This window comes from Chrysemys picta, chromosome 14 (genome assembly GCF_011386835.1).
Source record: "Chrysemys picta bellii isolate R12L10 chromosome 14, ASM1138683v2, whole genome shotgun sequence".
Classification (NCBI taxonomy): Eukaryota; Metazoa; Chordata; order Testudines; family Emydidae; genus Chrysemys; species Chrysemys picta.
The window spans coordinates 3,008,317-3,028,309 of NC_088804.1; the positions used below are offsets into that span (position 1 = coordinate 3,008,317).

The 19,993-nt window shown below is 48.0% G+C and overlaps 1 protein-coding gene across 1 annotated transcript in view; it reads left to right on the forward strand.

Annotated features, from left to right (window-relative positions):
* HYDIN (HYDIN axonemal central pair apparatus protein) overlaps window positions 1-19,993 on the forward strand; it is a 446,593-nt gene that overhangs the window by 10,712 nt on the left and 415,888 nt on the right. The window lies entirely within an intron of this gene.

Consider the following 19,993-nt stretch of genomic DNA (forward strand, 5'->3'; position numbering starts at 1 on the left):
TGTCTCTAGCTGTATGTGAAATGACAGGAGAAATTTAAACTGTTTTGATGCTTCAGTTCTCTTTGCATAGGCAGACAATTATTGGGGAAGTCTTTTAGCTGAAAGCAGTGCATAGTAAAATACATGGAAAATGTCGCCCTTGATTTGAAGAAATATGTAGACAATAAACATTGGGTATTATCTTCAGAATGTGCTTCAGGAGATTGCAAGGAATTTGGAAGCCAAAGGACTTGAAAATGGGGGAATTGGCTTGGAAGAATACATTAAGAAGACAGGTCAAATTTGGTCCAAAATGTTAAGATCTGTAAACTCATCTCTTTACCAAGACAAATACAAATGTTGGCATGATTTTTTTTTTTTGTTTAAACCATTAAATGTTCCTCTGCAGTAATTGCATTGCAAACACTGCAGTACAAAGTTGGTGCCTGAGAACCCTTTAAAATGGGTTAAATACAAGAAAAATATTATTAGTGAAATAATTCAAAAAAATCTAACTGACTGCACAATTTATGCTATTTAAGTTTTGCAACTCACATCTCTGACAACGAAAATATCAATGTAGTCTGTTATCCATATGTTTGAAATATGATTATTGTGTATGATTTTTAACCTGCCAGTGTCCCTTTCTTTAACATAGTGATACTCTGTTAGTATGGAAGGCTAAGCCAAACACACTTGAAAACATGCAGTTGAACTGGCCATTGCCTGAAGTGAGTAATTCAGCAAATTGTTCTGCTCTGATGCCCATGTATCAGCCACTCTGGACTCTGCTGAACAGGCCGGAACAATAGAAGTTGTTTACTGTAATACAGCTCTTCATACTCATGTAATTAGTGTGCATCAATTAGTGGCCATTTTTATTTATTAGAAAAATACTCTTCCTGCATCGGAGACTCCAATGCATTTATGGAAATGCATCTTCAGACCATGTTATTAAATGAGGATTGACTCATTAACTAATTGGTCTAAATCGGGGGAAGAAATTGATCTGAATAATCTTTGGCTTCTGCTATGAATAAGTTTTTTGTTTTGTTTTTTAAATTATCTGCCTTGCTAAGGAATAAAAATGGGTGAACGCTTTACTCGATAAATGAAAAGTCTCATTGGGGTTGCACCTAGGTTCCTAGCTGTAGCGTTCCCTGTTTTCATTCACAGGTACTGGCAATGAGTTGTTAATCTCAGACTAGCTAGTGGGGGTGCACTAAGGTGGTGAAGTTTGAGTCTGGAGAACACTGAAGATTTGACGTTCTTTCTGCTTCGTACGTGGGGTGACAGTCCCATGAGCTGACAAGCAGAACATCTTTAACTGTTAAGTTGAGATGTAATGAAAATCTGTCGTGGGTTATAACTAAAATGAGTTTGGTCTTGGCAGAGTTCCCAATGGACGTTTGCCCAAGTTGCAATCTGCTCAGTGCAAGTGTGGAGGAGCAGAAATATTGCAGGTCAGGCGTGAGACTTAGAGCTCTGTGTATGGAAGGGGAAAACTAGTCTTGTACCTGCTTTTGCTGGAGGGAATCCTGTCTGCATGGCACCATCGTTGGGGGTAAATCCTCCCTCCAAACCTATGGCGGAATCCAGTCTATGGTGGAACTGGTGCAGCTCAGTTGTAAAGCCGAGGAAGGATTTGGGGAACATACAGGGTATGCTGCTGTGCATGATGCATAGGGGCCCTACCAAGTTCATGGTCCATTTTGGTCAATTTCACAGTCATAGGATTTTTAAAATAGTAAATGTCATGATTTCAGCTATTTAAATCTGAAATTTCAGAGTTATAATTGTAGGGTTCCTGACCCAAAAAGGAGTTGGGGGCATGGGGGGCTCTCAAGGTTATGCTACCCTTATTTCTGTGCTGCTGTCAGAGCTGGGCAGCTGGAGAGCCGTGGCTGCTAGCTGGGATCCCAGCTCTGAAGGCAGAACCGCTGCCAGCAGCAACGCACAAGTAAGGATGGCATGGTATGGTATTGCCACTCTTACTTCTGCAGAGCTGGGCCCTCAGTCAGCAGCCGCCACTCTGGCCACTCAGCTCTGAAGGCAGCAGCGCAGAAGTAAGAGTGGCATGATATGGTATTGCCATCCTTACTTCTGCGCTGCTGCTGGTGGGGCACTGCCTTCAGAGCTGGGTGCCCGGCCATCAGTCATTGCTCTTTGGTTGCCCAGCTCTGAAGGCAGCGCAGAAATAAAGGTGGCAAGACCGTGACACCCCCCCCCCCCAAGTAACCTTGCAACACCCCCACCCGCAACTCCCTTTTGGGTCAGGACCCCCAATTTGAGAAACGCTGGTCTCCCCTGTGAAATCTATAGTGTAGGGTAAAAGCATACAAAAGACCAGATTTCACGGGGGGAGACCAGATTTCACAGTAAGTCAGGCATTTTTCATGGCTGTTAATTTGGTAGGGCCCTAATGATGCATCAATGACCTGGACTGTCTAGTGGATCCACTGCATGCATAGATCTCCTCCATCCCTGCAGAGAGCTGCAGCAACTATTTCACCCTCAGAGCTGCAATAGTAACCCATGGAGCGGTTCTCTTGCTTCTCTGCACACCCTGTAGGGAAGGATTCCTATGCAGCATGTCCCCACTACGCCCAGCAAGTTGGACTGGGCTTGGCCTGAGGCTTGGCCACACTATGGCCAGTTTATGCCTATTGATCCACCTCATATCTCTAAGGCTGTGTCTACACTAGACAGCTTACAGTGGTACAGCTGTGCCACTGTAAAATCTCCCGCATAGCTCTCTGTGGCCATGGGAGAGAGAGCTCTCCCGTCAATATAATTAAACCACACCCAGCGGCAGTAGCTGTGTTGGCGGGAGAGCGTCTCCCACTGACAACGCTGTCCACACTGCGCTTCTGTCTGTGTATCTTATGTTGCTCAGGGAGATGTTTTCTCACACTCTTGAGCGACGTAAATTATACCAACGAAAGTGCGAGTACAGACCTAGCTTAAAAAGCTTATTACCATTGGATCCAAGGTCCGCAGCCTACATCACACTGTGGTGTCAATATGTCAAAAGCACTTACCCGTAATTTTGTAATATTTCGTTTTGTAAATAATTTTGGATGGATATTTAAGGTAAATGTGATCTTAACCCAGCATAGTGTGTTTCTAATATTGTGGGGGGAAATTGGATACAGTAAGGATTTGTTCATTATGGCTTAAGAATTTAACTCTGCTTTGAGAGCGAGAATACCTAAGAAGCCAGCTTTCAACTGTTATGCCCAGGTACTGTGTATACTTCATATGCAATATGTAAATCCAGCTGTCACAGGTTCAGGGTAGCTGCCGCTGTATTCCCCCTCTGTGCTCTCTCAAGCACCTACTTCAGATTTCCAGTACTTGTGGCTGCAGTATCTGTCACACCAAACACTGAGCCATGGACATTATAAAGGCTTAGGCTATGAATTACCAAGTAACTATGATCAATACACCAAGTTAACTGCCTGGTAGCCACTTTAGATTGTATTGCACTATTCATTATTTGAAAGTGCCAGTGATGCGCTGTAATGCTGCCGGCTAGGTCTGTGTAAAGCCATTATGCTGTTAGTAATACACACGGTAGGACCTGACCCTTCAAATCTTGACTCATTCACATGCATAGTCACATGAGTAGTCCCGTGGAGATCAATGGAACTGCTCACCTGAGTAAAGAGGTGCAGATTTAGGCTTGCAGTTCTCCATTCTGAGACTCCTTCCATCCAAGAATCTCTATGGATGTTCCAAATGTTAATGAATTAAGCCCAACAGGCCCTCTGTGAGGTAAGTATCCTCCCCATTATCCAAATGGGAAACACTGAGCAGTTAAGGGCCCGATCCTGGTCCTATTGAAGTCAGTCCAAAACTTCCATTGGCATTAATGGGAACAGCGTTGGGTCCTAAAAGTGAAATTCATTCCACCTATGTACAGCCCAGTTACTCTCCTCTAGATTGATGGAGTGCAAAGGGTTTAGGGAAGTGAAATCCACCCCTGCGTCCAACCTTGGAGCCAGGGAGCTGTGCTGGGGCTGAGACAGAATAGTACCCAAAGCTCCAGTCGCCTTCCGGGTGGTCTGGGGCTGCTGGGTGTGAGGTCCCGACCAAGCCAGTTAGTTATGCAGATGTGTAAGTGCTTTTCTCAGTAGGGATTGACTTAACTCTGCTCCTGGTCAGGGCCATTAGTTTTGTTTAGATGATTCTGACTTTAATCATTGCAACGTTCTCCTGCAATCATGGGATGACCAAGCAGCTTTCCAAAGGAAACAGCAACAGGAGTGGCAGCCAGGAGCATGAGTGGAGATAATGAAGCAGTAAGACGTGATTAATAAAGTGTGATGAAGTTTATTATATATTAAAAAAATCACTGCAGTGGCCTAGGGCTTTGGCTGGTGCTGAAATGTACAAATCCCTTGGAAATCTACAACTCTGGAGTGTAATTACCATCGATTTCTTTAGACACCATCCATCTTTAGAACAAATTTGTATCCCTCTTTCCTTCCCCCCTCCACCCCCCACCTTCCAGGTATGGAAGGTTTTTTAGTTTGTCCGTTTTTGTTTTTAATCCATTTACCATGTTCTTTTCCAAAATGAAGGCGATGTAACAAGGCAGGATGACGAAACGGGCTATGATGGGACTTGCAGATACTGATAAGAGGAAAGCCAAAGAGTGGGAGATCCGGTTGCTGTTAGAATAGCCCTCATAGCTTCAGCTGTTTCTTCAAGTCAGGAGACCTAGGAGTCTGTTCTGTAATCAGTCACAGTTCCTCCTACAATGAGTATTCGCATTGGCTTCAGTTAGACTAATTACATGATCAAGGAGATGCAGGATTGGCCCTCAGACAAGACATCTCAATTTAGGACTTCTTTTCTAGGCTTCTGGTACAGAAAGGGCAGCATGATGTAATAGACTGAGCACAGGGCTAGGAGCCAGGAATGCCTGAGTTCTAACCCTGATTCTGACACTGCGGTGTTGGTTGCCCTTAGGCAAGTCACTTATGCAGAGATTTTCAAAGGTGCTAGATGTCCAACTCCCTTCGAGCTTCAATGAAATCTAGGTACCTAAATATTCAAAGCCTCTTTTGAAAATTCCAGCCATGACTTCTGTCTCCCGGGTTCCTTACCTGTAAAATAAGGATCACCGTTCCTGACTTCACTGGGGGCAGGAGGGTTATAAAGCCCCTTAGCAGAATTTTTGCTAGTAAATGCTGTAAGAAATGCATATTTTTTTTGTACAGCATTTTGGTTTTTGGCCCAGCCAGAATCCCGTGAAAGATAGTTGGGGCGAGCGGGGGGGAGGGGAGGGGCAGGGCTCCACAATGACTGGGTTTTAATTTAGGGCAAAGGTTTGGAATGGACGATCTTACATGCCCTGGTTCATCGATTACTGCTTACAGTTATTGTAAGAGTCTCCATGGGCAACTGGATTTTGCAGAACCTGGCTGCAGCGCATTTGCTAAGCCCTCTCTTAGGGCAGGTCTACACTAACCCCCCAATTCGAACTAAGGTACGCAACTTCAGCTACGTGAATAACGTAGCTGAAGTTCCAAGTACCTTAGTTCGAACTTACCTCGGTCCAGACGCGGCAGGCAGGCTCCCCCGTCGACCTTGCGGTACTCCTCTCGCCGAGCTGGAGTACCGCAGTCGACGGCGAGCACTTCTGGGTTCGACTTATCTCGTCCAGACAAGATGCGATAAGTCGAACCCAGAAGTTCGATTTCCTTGCCGCTGAACTACCGGGTAGTGTAGACCTACCCTTAGACACAGTTTCGTGGAGCCCTACGGTGCAAAACCTTAAGTCCAACAGGCACTGATTTTTGTAACCGAACAAGTTTGAAATGACTCCTCTGGCCTAGGACGAATTGCTTTTTTTTTAATTCGACTAGGAAATTTTGAGAGAGACACGGGTGTTAAGTTTGCACTTGAATGTCTGACGTGCTGCCTGCCATCAAGATGTGATGTCTGCCTGATGGCTATTGTTCAACAGCTGGATTTGGATAAAGTTACTCTGGTGAGTGGAAAAAACCCCTCCTGTCCCAATTGTGTGTTAGTGTGTATATATATTGGCCCTCAAGGATTTCCACGTCCTGCTGCTTTGCTCTACCAGTCAAAATGTGTTTTATGCTTCGCTGAGCACTACAGGGTCAATCTAGCTCTGAGAAAAATCAGTCACGTTGCCTTTCCCCACTCACTTCCCTCAAAGATCATGGGAAAAACCCAAGCTCTTACAAATCACTAATGTCTGGGGCTGTAAAAGCTTCAGGAAGGTAAGATTGTGCTGGAGTGTCTCTCTCTCTCTCTCTCTCTCATCCATGGAAGATGTCCTAAGGGCCTGAACAGAGCACAGCATTTTTAAGAAGTGAATTGAGCAAACAGGACATGGGAATCTAGAGGGTGTGTGCAATTTTATAACGTCATGCTTTTTTCCACCAAAGAGCTGCCTTCAGGATTCAGTTTGTCTTGTGCAAATCAGCTGTTATTAATAGAGCAGATGTACCAACAATATGTCAGGAAACAAATGGATGGGGAAGAAAAGAGGCAGCTGGTGGGACTGGATGGAAATATTAGCTTGCTGGGCTGGGCTCTGCTGCAGAGACAGGCTCTGTGCTTGTTTGCTGTGCCGTGGAGGGACACAGCAGAATTACATAGAAGTGTTGGTGTTTAACTTTGATCTCATTGGTATATGTGAAGTTAAAAGCATGAAACCTTTAGTGTTGGGCCAAACCCTGCAGTCTTTACTTCCACTTAGCTGGTGTAGATCAGCATTGATATCATGGAGCTAGTTTTATACAAGCTGAAGATCTGACCCAGGGACTTGCTTGTCATTATTAAAATGGTTTAAGGGCCGGATCCACAGCCCATGGACATTTTCTCAATGTAAGCTTAATTGTGGGGCTGCTGCTGCCACCTCCACAGCATCACTATAAATGTGCACGGTGCTGTACAAGTCAAATATATGCTAAATGCAAACCAGGGACCCAGACTTTTGCCCAAAGGTAGCAATGATAGATACAGTAATACTAATGGAGTGTGGCATGAAGATTGCTCACCAGCAATGCATTATGGAAGAGGGAGATTTCCAGAAGAAATGTGAAGGCCCACATTGAGAAGGCATGGCATGCTTGGAATCTGTTCCTAATGTAGGGTAGAGGGCAGGGAATCAGGCAGGAGTCTGGTTTAGCAGAGTGGAAAAGGGGGCAGGGGTGTGGACCGCAAAGTTTTAACTGTGCTGACTGCACACGAGTTGTCCTCTTAGTTTTTGAAGATTTACGCTGCACAAAGGTGTGATAGTGTTTCCAACTCAAGACTCTCTTTTTTGTGAGGTTCTCCGTATTTGATATTTTTCTTAAGAGCCCCAGTCCTGGAGACCGGATTACATGAGAATCTCAGCTAACTTCTTTCAAATATGAGTTTCTAGCCCTTATGATTGCTTTGTAAAGCTTAAAAACATGAACCCCTAAAGGCTCAAAAACTTAGGCAACAAATAAAAGAACCCCAAATATTTTTGTTAATCTCATGATCTTGGGGGGCCTTCACACGTGATTTTTGAACACTTGGGATTGGCAATGCAAGATGAAGGGGAAAATGGAAAGTGGAAAACAGGCCAATTGGTCTCCCACTTGGTGAATCAGGTCATGGGGTAGAGAAGGATAGAGGTTCCAAGTATAAACAGTGGTAGCACAGGTATTGTTAGTGCTTGCCGGGGGCTGTGTGTCTAAAACCAAAATGATCCTTCCAGCTATGTAATTATTACTAAGAGCAGGATGGCTAGGTGCAGCAGCTGTAGATCCTGAAAGGTGCACTAGGAAGATGTATTGCAGGAGCAGCACTGTTTATAAAGTGAAATTTCCATTTCCACGGAATTAGTCGTGTACCCTTTGGTTGTTGGGTGCTGCATTGTTAATGTGGAAAGATCCTGAGTATATTTACAATTGGATTGTGCTGCTGGGAGAGCAGAGCAGGGTTTAGAAGTCCCAAGAGTTTCACCAGTGTGTAAGCGGGGAATGGTCCCGTTATTGTGGGGAACCTCCCTGGCTTATACACTACTCCAGTGAAGTGGGCTGGCGAAAGGATCTGAGTCCTCGCTCCCACTCCCTTCACCCAGAGGCTGCCTGACCTCAAGGGCTCCCCTTCCACTCTCCTGTCTGGCAGAGTCCTCGTAACCCCAACAAGGCTGGGCCCAGGATTCCTAGGGGGCTCGACCCCCAACCTTGTCGTGGTCACTTAGGGCAGGGGCTCGGGTGTCCCCACTCCAGCGTGCTCTCTCTGCACTGGACACTTCCCTGACCCACTGATCATTACATATCGTTCAAAGCAAAAAAAGATTTTAAACAATCAATTAAAACAAATAAGGGAAAACTGGGAAAGGTTAAAGGAAAACACCGGACATCACACAACCAGCCCCTCTGGAACGTCCGGGCAGTTCAGTCTGTTCTTCACACAGCCCAAGCCCCTGCCCAGGCCCTGGCTGTGCTGCAGGGAGGCTGTGGGTCGGACACTCGCTCTGGCGGTGGCCACACGCCCTCAGGCTCTAGGTGACAGGACCCTTGTTCCCAGCGTCAGCCCCCCATCGGAGTTGTGATTTTCCCCCTCCAAGTCTGGCCTGCAAGGCCTCTTGGCTGGGATGTCTCCCTGCGGTGGGCCTGCTGCCAAGAGTCCCCCTTGCTCTCCTCAGCTGTTCACCGCACCTGGCTCCAGACTGCCCCGGCTCCACTCTGCCTCAGCGCTGCAGCTGCTCGGCCTCCAGCTCCCTGGGCTGCGTCTCTGGCCCTGGTTGCTACTGCTCTGCTCCCAGCTCAGCTCGGGCCCCTGCTCTCTCCTTAGCTCGGCCCCACTCTGGCCCAGGCAGTTCCAGCTCACACAGGGGACGGGACCCCCCCTGGCCTCCTGACTCAGATTAGCTGCCCGCACAGTCAGTCAGGCTGACCTGGAGCATTGGCCTCTCCCTATCGCCCCTGGGGACTGTCAGTCTCAGGGTCCTGATTTCCCCTCAACCCTTTCCCTTTCTTTTGGTACTGGGAGCTAGCAACCAAAACACTCCACTGAGTGTTAGTATTGGGACAACAGCCCCCTTACAAGTGCTTCACTGTACCTGGCTAGGGAGAAGACTGTTAGTTATGTTGTATGTAATGCACATCTTAAACAGATTAAAAAATTATGTGAAAGTAGGGTTACCATACGTCCGGTTTTTCCTGGTCATGTCCTGCTTTTCGGCAATCAAACCCCCGTCCGGGTTTGATTGCCAAACATGTCCGGGAAAATGCCGGCCGGGCACTTCCCCTCCCGCGGCTGCTCTGCTCCGCTCCTCCCCTCTCAGACTTTAAGAGCCGAGCTGCCCGAGCCAGCGCTACTGGCTTCGGGCAGCCCCACCTGCCTCCGGACCCCGAGCCGCCGGCTGGGCACTTCTCCTCCCCGGCTCCAGCTGCTCTGCTCCAGCGGCTCGGGGTCCGGAGGCAGCGGGGGCTGCCCGAAGCCGGTAGCGCTGGCTCGGGCAGCTCGGCTCTTAAAGTCTGAGAGGGGAGGAGCGGAGCAGCTCAGCTGGAGCCCGGGAAGGGAAGTGCCTGGCCCGCGGCTCGGGGTCCGGAGGCAGGTGGGGCTGCCCGAAGCCTGTAGCGCTCGGGCAGCTCGGCTCTGTTTAAGAGCCAGGCTGCCCGAGCGCTACCGACTTCGGGCAGCCCCCATGCCTCCGGACCCTGTGCCGCCGGAGCCCGGCAGGGGAAGTGCCTGGCCAGGGGCGCAGGGTCCGGAGGCATAGGTGCTGCCCGAAGCCCGAGTGCTACCGGCTTCACGGTTTGCCGGGCAGCCTCCAGACCCTGCGCCCCCGGCTGGGCGCTTCCCCTCCCGGGCTCCAGCTGCGCTGGGGAAGCGCCGGCAGGGAGCGCAGGGTCTGGGGGCTGCCCGGCAAACCGTGAAGCCGGTAGCACTGGGTCAGCCCTTTCCCCGTGGCTGGGAGTGGAAGGGAGGAGGGGGTGGAGTTGGGGCAGGGCTAGGGGGTGGGGAAATGGGCGGGGCTGGGGGCAGGGCCAGTGGAGGGTCCTCTTTTTTTATTTATTAGATATGGTAACCCTATGTGAAAGGAGCTAAAGAGCCTATCTCACGGGTGTCAGACAAGAGGGATCGCTGATAATAAAGCACATGGTAAGCAGCTGAATAATTCTGCACTGTTGTCAGGTCTCATGGAAGCTAACTGGAAAAAAGCATTAGGCTTCCCAATGTCTTTGTTCAGAACTCACTGGATCCAGCCTCCTTTTGATCATTCCCGTAAGGGTATTCCCCTGATGTACCTGCCTTCCTTTTAAGGGCAGAGACATTCAAACCCCAACTTTATGCACCCCCAGGACTTCAGCTCTAGGCAGAAAGCCATATAGGAGACAACGAAGGTCCCTTCCTCCAGGATCTTATTAATAAACTAGATTAACAGTCTGTAGCAGGGGCCATCTCTTCACTACACGTTTGTTCATCTAGTGCAAGACGGTCCTATCCCTGATCAGGGTCTCTGGGCACTGCCATAATACAAACGATTATTAGTAATATAACCCTTTGGGGAAGCCTGGGCCACTCCCCCATCCACGAACCCAAGGTAAATTTGATTTTAGTTAGGTAGTTATCTTAAACCCACTAAGTAATCTTATAAGGAGCCAGTACCCAGCTTTGCTGAAATGCCCAACTAACAAAGGCAAAACCAGGATAAGGTGACAAAGGCAAGTAAGATGATGATCTAGTTCAGTGGTTCCCAAACTTTAACAACTTGTGAACCCCTTTCAATAAAATGTCAAGTGTCGCGAACCCCCTCCTAACAATGAATATTTCCAGGGATTTTCTCCTTTCCCTGAGTATAAATAAAAGCAGTGATCTTGGAAATACAAAATTTGTTTTTATGACATGCTTATTACACACTATTTATTAGTTATTTATTGTTACAGTATTTTTATTACATTATGAAAATGGCAACACTCTTCCAAGATCTCACTTTTGTAGCTTGTATCACTTTGAATAACCCTGTTATAAGACGAGGCTCCTATGTTTCATCGAGGAGTATCAGATGTGAAACAGCATGAATGTATTTAAGAAACCAACTCAGAGTTCTTCCTACACAAGCATTCAGGTCTTGAGCAGTCCAGGCAAACAACGCACGTTACAACAAAGCTTAAACTTGTTCTTTATAATAATTTTAAAAACAATACTAGCTGCCTATTTAATTTTAAAAACAGCAAAAAATATCCACCTCCCTTTCCATTTCTTATAAGGAGTCTTGAAGTTTAAATCTCCTCAGTGTGATAGACACACTTGCTTTGATCTGCTTAGCCCTTGGAAATCCAAGGGATCCGGGCTGCTGGCCCCGTACTCTGTCCACCATTAAGGAATTTTTCCCCGAGAGCTCCCTGCAACATTTCGTGAACCCCCAGGGGTTCACAAACCCCAGTTTGGGAGTCACTGCTCTAGTTCCTCTCTGTTGATTGCTCTGGTGGCCTCTTCCTTCTCCTCTTCAGCAGTTGTTGGGGAGCCCTCCCCAACCCAGCCTGAACTGTGAAATGCGTTCAATGTAGGCCACTGTGACTGCAGTTGTGAGCAGGAGGGAAAGCCACCTTATAATGATCCCCATCCCCTGTAGGGTGCCTAGACAGCAAGTGTGAAAAATTGGGATGGGGTGGGGCGTAATAGGAACCTATATAAGAAAAAGACCCAAAAATCAGGACATCTGGTCACCCTAATCCCCTGTGCCATGTGAGACACCTAGGATCTACTCACCATTAACACTTCCCCAGGAACAGGTCTCTGCTCCTATTGGTGGGTGGTTGGTTGTATTGTGGAGGTATTTAGGGGCCCTAGCCACGGACCAGGACCCTGTTGTCCTAGGTGCTGTACAGATAGAACACAAAGCTGCTCTCTGCCCCAAAGAATTTACAGCTCTTGCCTTCCATTCTAACCAGCCCACCTCCCACTGGCTGTGGCCTTGGGCTATTTCTGTTACCCTGTGAAATCTAACTTGGGACCTGACTATGTGAGGTGCTAGTGCTCTCAAGTCCCACCAAGCTGCATGAGAGAGAGAAGGGTGCTCAGTACTGCTCAAGTCAGCCCTTTCAATAGCACGTTTCTATCCAGATAGTGTCCGTGTCTCATTTGCCTGTAAAGCATCATGCAAGTCTGTGTTGCTATATATAAATGAGTAGATAACCTTGCTAACAGAATGGTGTGTAGGCATCATTGAGACAACAGGAGTGCCCTAAAGTCACAACAGGAAACAAATTGTCTACTGCTGCCACTAAACAATGCAGGCCTTTGATGTGACAGATGGAATTGTTAGAAGGCTGGGCATGGGGCAAAAAATACCTGTATCCCAGGTGCTCTGGTGAGGCAGACTGCCCTGATCTCATGGGCTTTACTTGCCAACTTCCTGCATGGCTTTTGGACGTAGATCCTAAAGAAGATTCTATTTAGGAGGAGCTGTAATTCAGAGCAACGCTTCCAGAGAATACACCTGCAGGGGGGATCTGTAATTGCCATGGAGCCTGACCGTAATGATAGGGGGGATAGAATAGGGGCAGCTGTGAGGAACAAATGAGACATTGTCTCTAATGAATCTAAGCTCTTATTTTTCCTGGATGTTTGCTCTGCTCCGGAAGCCAAGAGAAGGGAGTGGAAGCCATAGTCTTATCATCCTTACTGGTGAATCCTTTTTTATTCTGGGACTACAGGTCAGCAGTCAGACTATGAGCATCTATTAACTGAGAGACTGGAAGACTGGAGACCTGGGGCCAAATCTGCAATGTAGAGAATCTGCCTCCCCAATGTTTGTGAGGGCTGAGGGAATGTTTCCGTTCTCTCCGCCACTCCCCACCCCCCGTGCTCACAGAAAGATTTGCCCAAGAGGACAAAGACTAACAAACCCTAAATGGAAAGTGATATAGAATTATGTTTAAATTCTAGAATATTTGCTTAAAAGCAACACTATCCGGAGGTGTGATTGCAGCTCGTGTGGACATCCCTGAGCTAGCTAGATGAGTGCTCTGGCTGGGGTTGTACACAAGGGACCAGCTCAGGCTGCTGTCCCTGAAACCATGGTAACGCTGCCATTGTTACTGGAGTACAGCCCCACCCTGGACCCTGAGTACACGCTCGAGGGGCCGGCCTCTGCTGTCGCAGCTGTGCTGCTATTGTTACGTGACGTAGTGTCAATCAGAACAAGCGTGGGTGTGCCTGTATGGGCTGCATGCACACACCGGATTGCACGGCAGGACAGGCCTAGCCCGTATAGTCAGCCTGGGCTTGTGGTTAGGACTCGAGCTCTGGGTTCAGCTTCTGTCTCCGCCATAGATTTCCTGCCTGATCTTGGGTAAGTCACTTGGGGCCCAACCCAGCGCCTAGTGAAGTGAATTTGGAGTATTCCAACTGAAAACAGTTGGGCCCTTAATCTCCCTCCGCCTGTAAAACGGGAGCAGTGGCATTTCCCTTCTGTCCCTCGGGTCTCCTGTCAGCTCTTCTGCTAGGGCCTGACTGTGTTTATCTCTACGGAATCTTACACCACGGAGCACTGGACTCAGTCGGGACCTCAAGACACTCCTCTAATGCAAAGCAATGCATCAGATATTGTTCACACTAAGTACTCTTCACCTTAACTTTATTGGATCTCATCTAAACCGTATTGTATGTAATTGCATCTCTTGTCACCATGGCACAGAAAAATCCGGGGAAAAGAGCATCCTGGATTTGTTTAGACAAGTGTCTCATTTAATCCTTGCAGCTGCCCCAATTCGCTCCCCCTATCATTACGGGTAGGCAACGTGGCAATTACAGAACCCCCCGGGGCGTGGATTCGCCTGTGGTTTTGAAGAGTTGCTCTGAAGCACTGTGCTCTGTGCCTCGCGCGCACTCTCTCTCTCAATGGATTCTAATGTTAAACCATCTCTGGCACAGTAACATCTGAACAGATTCAAGGGCACATTTTGACGACGCCTTTCACAAGTGCTAACCAATTATCTCCTTGCTAAGGTGCCTGTCACCTTGGTGTTGAAGTGCCAGACCAGTATGGAAAAGCAAACACAAATGGTGTGATTTCTCTCTCTTCCTCTGGAGTCTGGGGCACTGAACATGAGCATGTTTGGGGCTGCACTTCCTGGGGGGACGCTTCCTCTACGCGGTATGTCTGACATTGAGCTCTAAATACTGTCAGTCCTGGGTTCAATCAGAGCTCTGACAAACTGTTCCACAGTTGGGTTTCTTCTTCAAAGGCTTGCTCATGTCGATTCTGTGATGGGTTCCCCCCAGGGTGCCACTTGGAACTGGGGTATCATTGAGCCCGCCTGACCCACCAGCCTGGGCTCCCTTTCACACTGTGGTGCTGTGATAAGTTGCCAAGCTCTCCAAGTTTGCTCATTCACTAGCATACACACAGATAGGGACACACCCAGCTGCAGCTTTACACAGATGCTGTGATCAACTCTGCATGGGAAAGCTCAGCTAAGGCACGCACCCCCCTCTGGAGTGTAAACCCCAAATTATACCATCTTGCGCTGCACAGGGAATTGTACAGTGTAAGCTCATAAAATTCACCCCCTCCCTCAATGTGGAGAGAGAGATGCAACAGCTTTCTGCCCCAAGTTATAATTTCTACACACTGGTTTTAGACAAAACAAAAACAAGTTTATTAACTACAAAAGAGATTTTAAGTGATTATAAGTGATAGCAAACAGATCAAAGCAGATTACCTAAGTAAATAAACAAAACCACAAACTGAGCTTAACATACTAGTTAGGTAGGATATGAATTAGCAAATTCTCACCTGAGTGAGAAACAGGCATCAGATTCTTAAGGCACAAGCTGCCTTGGCTCTGTAGCTTGGGCTTCCCAAGTTTTCATACACAGGCTAGAAATCTCTTAGCCTGGGACCATCACTTCCTCCCTGTTCAGTCTTTATTCCTCAGGTGTTTCCAGGTGTGTTGTCGGGAGAGTGAGGTCCCCCATGATGTCATTTTATCTGTTTTATGGCTTCTTCCCAATTGCTGGGGTGTTACTTGACTCCACTCGGGCCAGAGCTTTCCTCCCTGAGACTCTGTTCCAAGCCATGATGGACCTCATCTCGTCTCTGCGAGCCTAACCACTCACACCACCCACACATGCCTGAGACTGTTAGGTCACATGGCGGCATGCACGTATGTGGTCCAGCACGTGCGATACTGCCTCAGACCCCTACAGGCGTGGCTGGCTTCAGTCTATGTCCCCACGTGGCACAGCATGGACTGGGTGGTCAGGACTCCAGGCCTCGTACTGTCTGTCACCTGGTGGCAAGATCCCGCGTCTGTGCTGGAAGGAGTCCCCTTTGTGACCCCAGTCTCGTCGCTGACTCTTGTATCAGACACTTTGGATCTAGGATGGGGAACCCACCTGGACAATATCAGTATGCAAGTTCATTGGTCCAGTCACGATTGGTCCCTGCACATCATCAGGGAACTCAGGGCGGTTCAGTTAACCTGCCAGGCCTTTCTGCCTTATATACAAGGCATGATGGTTCAGATCCTGACAGACAACACGGCTACAGTCTTCTATATCAACAGGCAAGGTGGAGCCATGTTGTCTGCCCTCTGCCAAGAAGCGCTCTGGCTCGGGAACGTCTGTCTGCAGCACAATATGTATCTCAGAGCCGCTCACCTCCCAGGGGCCAAGAACACTTGGGCAAACTGCCTTCATCTGGCGGTGGTCAATTCTGTCTTCCACAAGTGGGGAACTCCCTGGGTGGACCTATTCACGTCCAGGCAGAACAGAAAATATCACGTTTTCTGCTCATTTCAGGACATGGACAGAGGATCCCTGTCAGATGCCTTCCTGCTCCTGTGGTTGGAGGCTCTGATGTACGCCTTCCCTCTGGTGCCGTTGCTGCCCAGGGTTCTAATGAAGATCAAACAGGACAGGGTGAGGGTCATCCTTATAGCACCGGTGTAGCCATGCCAACTCTGGTTCAGCACTCTGCTGGACCTCTCGGTGGTGGTCAGACTTGTTGTCCCAGAACCACAGCAGTCTCCTGCACCCGATCCTGGTGGCGCTACATCTGACAGCTTGGTTGCTGTGTGGCAAACATGCAGGAGCGGCAGTGCTTGGCTGAGGTCCAGTGAGTCCTGTTGGGAAGTAAAAAGCCCTCCACCAGAGTGACCTACCTGGCCAAATGGAAGTGGTTCACCTGATGAGTGGCGGATAAAGGTGTCTGTCCTGAGCGAGCTTCATTGCAACTCATTCTAGACTACCTCCTGCATTCATGCTCCAGGGCTTGTTGCTCTCATCGATCAAAGTCCATCTAGTCCATCTGTGGTTCTTTAAGATGTGTTGCTCATGTCGGTTCCATTACCCGCCCTCCTGCCCCTCTGTCGGAGTTGGCAGCAAGAAGGAACTGAGAGGGCGCAGGGCCGGCAGCACCTGATAAAACGACACATGAGCGCAGCACTTCAGAGGGCGCCACAGCCGGCCCTACGGGTACCACTAAGGCAAAAATCTCTGACAACTGCGCACGTGGTGTGCACACCCCTAGAATGGAACGGACATGAGCAACACATCTCGAAGGACAACAGTTATGAAAAGGTAGGTGACTCTTTTTTCTTCCATGGGGATTGCTCTGCACCCCCAGACCCTGACAGCTTAGGCATGGGTGGGTCAAGCTGCAATGTCCCAGGCAGGCATAGCTGTTGTAGCGTTGCAGAGGTCTCTGAGGTGGGGTGAGTGTTTCAGCAGTCTCAACAGCAGCCTAACTTGCTTCCCATTAACGTCAACAAGAGTTTTACCAATTAGTTGCAGAACCTCGAAGGTATTTCGGCATGTAGCTCTCACTGATTTCAATGGGAATGAGGTGTCTAAATACCTTTGAGGATCCAGGTGCTTGAACTAGGGGTGCTGCCGCATCCCCTGGCTTGAAGTGGTTTCTATCAGATGCAGGCTTTACAGTTTGTCTGAATGGCTCTCAGCTCCCCCACTACACAAATCGTTCCAGCCCCACTGTTGAGCCAGTGGTGATTGAGTCGACTTCTGCTCACCTTATACAAGCCATCGTAATGACTTCATTACAAGCACATCGATGGGTCAGGCAAGCGTGCTAAAGCTCTCATCAGACTGATATATTTTTGTTTTTATTGCATACTTTACAGTAAATTAATTTTTAAAAATCCAGATGGCACCAAAAGGAAAGCCAACAAATTCACGAAGAAATGCTGGGCAACCTTGTGCATTCCAAGGTCAAGAATTTCAAAAGTGTTTAGTGATTTTTGGATGCCCAACTTGAAACACATTAAGGGGGTCTATTTCCATAGCATGGGTGCTAAGAACTTGCTGAAAATTGGACTCTTATGTCAAGCTGTACACCCCAAAACTGATCAACCCCAAATCAACTTTGAAAATCTCGGTCCAAATATCTGGGACCATCTGGTGCTCATTTGGCTTCATTGCCAACAAAGTCCAGGGCAAGGCTGAAGTTTAAAAACTAACCTGTTGAGTTAGCTAAGTGCAAGAATAACCTTAGTGTTTCTTTAAAGGAACCTAAGATTGTTTTGTTTTTCTTTCTCTTTTTAATATTTGCATACAACTCTAACTGTTTTACTGATTTTCTTAAAACATCCCAAAACTGTTAATCTTTGGATTGAGCATGAGAAATTTCAACCCTAAAGAATCCCTGTTTAGTTATGTAATAAAAATAGCTGTGAATAGATTGACCTACAAGTGCGGGTTTGATGGTGTTCTGTGGCAGAGGCATTCCTTATATTTTGTTCATATGGTGCTCTTTACGTCTATCTTTTTTTTTTTGTCTTTTGGCCTTTTATGTTTAATTTTTAGTAAAACAATTTCAAAACTTTCAGGGTCTCTTCTGCACAGCAAAGACTATACCCATCTCAGCCAAAATAACTTGCTATTTAAATGAGAGATAAAGGACTCAAGCAGAGAGAGAGAGAGCACTAGATTGGGACTCAGAAGACCTAAGTTCTATTTGTGGATCTGCTGGTGGTGACCTTGAGCAAATGTCTCCAAAGCTCTGTGCCTCAGTTTCCCTATTTGTAAAATGGGGATAATGATATTGTCCTCTCTTTGTAAAGCCCTTCGAGATCTACTGATGAATTGTGGAGTTTTGTGTGTACAAGGAACACAGTGACTGGGCCGAAAGAGTGTGTTTGAGGCACTAACTGAGCGAAGGGAGGGCCTGATTCTAGTCTGAGTTGTGTGAAAGAGGAGTAACTCAGTGTCTTCTGTGAAGTAACAGTACACGTGAATGAAAGGATGATGGGGTCCGCAGAGTCTCAAAGGACCACAGTGAGTTAGCTGAGTTTTTGCACATTCCATGAAGGACCAATGCATTCACGCTTGTTAGACATCTTGAAAGAGACCTTGTGACCACAACCTTGAAGTGTGACTGCAGCCTCATTTGATAGATGTAGGCGTCCCTTCTCTGGACTGGGATGGCCTCCATTTCAAGGGTGCTGTACCTGAAGGTTTCCCTTCCGTAAGAGCTGTTAATGAACTGCTTTCTGTTGTGGAGGATGATTTCCCAGCAGCCTCTCTGCTCCAAGATGGGACTCTGAGCTACCTGCTGCAGGTTGCATTGCACAGAGGTTTGTTATTATGTTTGATTTATAATTATTTTAAATCACTACCCTCTCCTCCTCCAATTAACTCCTGAAAGCTGTCCTGCCATAATGCCTATAAACCACAGTCTTTCCTTCAAAGAAGCGTTAACGCATACATCCATCATTTTGATTGTCTAAAGTCACTTGCTAAATGTCCAGGCTGAAGGCCACAGCAGCAAGGGGTTAGAGGGTAGGGGTGACACAGCTATTCATTGGTCTGGATTGTACTTGTATGTCACACCCTCCCACCAGCAACAGGCTGCTTCAATAAGGGCCCTTTGAAAACCACTCGAGTGCAATAGCTGAGATTCACGGTGCCAGGCTAGCTGAGAGGAGTACTACTAATGCTGACCAGAAATCCGGCTCTCGGGTTGAAGCTCAGGAGGGGGAACTGGACAATTGTTGATGCTTCTGGAACCAGCTCTTTGCTACTCTTGATGCACCAGTGTTCAGCTGCTGAAGCATTACCTGGAGGTCAGTGCAACAAGAGGCACAATAATTATCAGACTATAGAGCACGGGCCGGCATCTGAGCTTGGACCAGTGCCTGCTAGCCTGCCAGGTAGCAGTGGGTCAGATGGGTCTGTGCCCCAATCCCGGTACTGTACAGGCAGTGGGGTCACAATCCTGTATGGGCCTGCAACACACACAGTTGTGTGTGTGTGTGTATATATTGGTGCAGGGACCCACCTCAGCCCCGCTGCCCGTACTGAGGAGGGAGAAGTAGGGAAATGTGGTATGCTGTGGGCCACTGGGGACCCCACCCACAGCATTGCAGTGGCAGCCTAGGCAACAGACAGAGGCAAGCCTGAGCCCTCCCCCACCCCCACCCCCCCTCTGTGGAGCCTACAGTCCATTTCCATCTGTCCGCATCACAGTGGCAGCGGTTACCTTTCCACTAAAATAGATGCATCTGGAAGGGAGAACGGAGCTGCCATCTGGTCCCAGCAGAGGATGCAGCAGACAAGGAAATGTGCTACTTGTCTAGCTGCCTTGTGCCATAGGTCAGGAAGAGGAGCAGGCACTGATCAGAGAAGCCACTGCACATTTTTATCACAATGTCCTTCTTCTTCAGCCCTTACTGCAGTGCACTTAGAAAGTGACCTGTCTGCCCTGGGCTATGGGCTATTCTGATCCCACTGGTCCCAGGCCTTCCAGTGGGTGGGTGCAGATTTCAATTGTGCCCCAGATCTGGGCTGCTGTGGCTGTCGCTCCCCTGTCCTGTAGTTAGGTTTCGGTGTGCTCCTTGTGGAAATCGACCCATGGCAACTGGAGAAGCGAGAAGCAGAGCTGTCTGAAATCTAAATGTTAGCAGCCTTCAAACAGGAAGTGATATTCCAAACAAGTGCCATACAGATGAGGAATTAGTAACATCTGCACAAGGATACCAGAGGCAAATGAAATAAGAACCACAGTACTGGGAAGACTCAA